At 51.9% G+C, this 2,941-nt stretch overlaps 1 protein-coding gene across 1 annotated transcript in view; it reads left to right on the forward strand.

Moving 5' to 3' along the window:
• The first annotated feature begins 739 nt into the window (after positions 1-739).
• The window catches only part of PSKH1 (protein serine kinase H1), a 38,245-nt gene continuing 36,043 nt past the window's right edge, over positions 740-2,941 (forward strand). Inside the window, exon 1 of the mRNA XM_011996731.1 lies at positions 740-895. The gene's annotated coding sequence lies outside the window, so the exon portion shown is untranslated. The remainder of the gene's footprint in view (positions 896-2,941) is intronic.

The following is a 2,941-nucleotide window of genomic DNA, read 5'->3' on the forward strand; positions in this document are numbered from 1 at the left end:
CCTGCCTCAGCCTCCCGAGTAGCTGGGATTATAGGCACGCACCACCACACCTGGCTAATTTTTGAGCCACTGAAATGGGGAAGATGGATGGAGGTTACAATGCACTTACCATCTGCAGCACCTATTTTTCCCCCTCCAAGTTGGGTTGACTGTAAAGTGAACCAGTTCTGATCCTATAGAGAAGTCATCGTGAATGGTAACAATTTTTTAAAAATCCGCTTGCTTTTCAGACTCGGGATATAAATTAAATTAACAACAACAAATAACCATGAGTCCAGAAGTTGGCCCAAGATTGACTTCACCAATCTACAAGTTAACCATTTGCACCTCTTCTTTGATAGAGGCCAAATTCAACACATGGAGTTCTGAAATTATTCTAATTGCAGTTTTAAAAAATATATTTTGTTAATGAAATTTAAGTCAATCCTTTGCGGAGTTCCAGAGGCACTTCCAGAAACCTCTGTTGGAAAGCATTGTTTACCCAAGCTAGCACTACAGAGTCCCCTTTCCCCCAACCAGAAACTTGAAACTTTCTCCTTATTTCCCGCGATCCCTCGTTTTTCTATCACGGATCTGTCCGGCAGACAGCGGTCAAGTTTCTTTGAGCGACAAATAGATCCACCCGCTCAGGAGAGTGCCTGTCCCCGCCCCGAACAGGTTGATTGGCAGGCCACGCTCGGAGATCCGCCAGCCGCGTAGCCCAGCTTCGTGAGAGTCCGCCCCGTCCCGCCCCGTAGGTTTGTTTTGGCTTCAGCTGCGCGCTGTGATGACGCCACGACGCTAACGCCCGAGAATGGCGGCAGCGGCGGCGGCGGCGAAGTCGGTGGCCGCGGCCACTGCCTGGAGATGGCCCACAGAGCCACCGAGACGCCGAAGAGCCCGCCGCCTGCGCGAGGTGAGGCGGCCCGGCCCAGGACGACGGCCCGACGGGCGGGAGGGGCGGCCGAACTGTGGTCGTGGTCGCTTTCTGGCGCACCGGGGCCTGCCCCTGGTCAGCCCGCAGCGTCGGCCCGTGTCCCATGCGCCAGGGCCTACAGGGTTGGAGAGCAGGTCGGGCGATGGCTGCTCGGGTCCCCGGCGTCCGAGTTCGGACTGGCCTCGGAACGTGCTGTCTTGCTGGGTATCCCGTCTCTAGGCCCGCGTGGGCCTGGTGGACGTGGTCGGTTGCCCTGCCTGCTTGCTGTTTAGCCGCCCCGCGTCCAGAGCGGGTCAGGTTGATCCAACCTGGTTGTCCTTGTCCTTACTGCCTTCTCGCGCCCGGCGCCTACTCCACACTCCTCCTTTGCATCTGCCAGGGGCCGGCGGGGCAGCTGATAGCTTCCTTGTGCAGGCTGGGAAATAGCAGGTTTGAGCCCAGCTGGATTGCCTGCTTGGCAAGCTTGTCATTCCTCTACCTGCAAGGGGAAGCCTAGCCCCTCACACTTAGTCCCCCTCCATAAAGCGGCTGAAGTGATAATTCCCACCTGAAAATCTGAGTAAGTCCGTCACTGCCTGAAAGTGGTTCCTTAGTGCCTTCAAGACAAAGGCCACGCTTCTTAGCAAGGCATTCGGGGCTCTTCATAATCTGATGAAGGCTTAACGAGCCAGTCAACACCAGAGCGCTTTTGTGCTCCCTTTACGTAGTTTATTGTTGTTAAAGCGTGTGGTGCTCCTGTTAGCTCTGGTTTCATATCTTTGTGCTTTAGTATTACTAATTTTGAGACAAGGTCTCTTGCCCAAGCTGTAGTGCAATGGCTCATTCATAGCTCACTGCAGCCTTGAACTCCTGGATTCAAATGATCCTCCCACCTCAACCTCCCGAGTAGCTGAGACAACAGGCGCTCCCCTCCACGCCTGGCTAAGTTTTAACATTTTTTGTAGAGCCTGGGAGTCTGGCTTTGTTGCCAGGGCTGGCTTCAAGAGACCCTCCCGCCTAGGCTTCCAACGTATTGAGATTATTAATACAAGCGTGAGCCACTGTGCTTGGTCCCCTTGTGCTTTAGATACGCAGTTTTCTCAGTTCGCAATACGCTGCCTTCCACCCCACCGACCACCTACCAGTGTTGGAAACTTACATCTGTCCTATAAAATCCACCTGAGATGTCACGTCCTAGGAAAAAAAATCTCCCTTGCTTGACATATAACCATTAACTCCTCATATCCATGCTGCTACTATTGAGTACATCCTGTTGTGTCACATGGTGGTCTTCTGTGTGCATATGTCTGGCTCTGTGCCTGGCATAAAATAGGGACTAGCCTCCAGTAGCATTTGCTGAATGTTGACTTATGAATGGATAGATTCAGCTGTATTTTTGAGCACCTATCAGGGCTAGGATCTGAGATGAGCACAGCAAATGCAAGCGTATGTGTGTGGTAGGTGGTACAGCCTCTTAATCCTGGATAGTCCAAAATCTCCTGGGATAATTTTGTGATACAAATTCAAAAGCCTCACTGTCTGAGGTTTTTTTTCTTTTTGAGACGGAGTTTCGCTCTTTTCGCCCAGGCTGGAGTGCAATGGCACAATCTTGGTTCACTGCAACCTCTGCCCCCCAGGTTCAAGTGATTCTCCTGCCTCAGCCTCCAGAGTAGCTGGGATTACAGGCAAGCGCCACTATACCCAACTAATTTTTGTATTTTTAGTAGAGATGGGGTTTTACCATGTTGGCCAGGCTGGTCTCGAACTCCTGAGCTCAGGTGGTCCACCTGCCTCGGCCTCCCAAAGTGCTGGGATTACAGGAATGAGCCACTATGCCCGGCTGAGATTCTTTTCCTTTTTTTTTTTAAACAGAGACGATGTCTTGCCATGTTGCCCCAGCTGGTGTCGAACTCCTGGGCTCAAGCAGTCCTCCCACCTTGGCCTCCCAAAGTTTTGGGGTTACAGGCAAGAGCCACTGCACCTGGCCCACTCTTTGAGATTTTGATGAAGAAGATCTGGGGTAGAAATCTGTATTTTTTTTTTTTT

This window comes from Mandrillus leucophaeus, unplaced genomic scaffold (assembly GCF_000951045.1).
Source record: "Mandrillus leucophaeus isolate KB7577 unplaced genomic scaffold, Mleu.le_1.0 Scaffold522, whole genome shotgun sequence".
NCBI lineage: Eukaryota > Metazoa > Chordata > Mammalia > Primates > Cercopithecidae > Mandrillus > Mandrillus leucophaeus.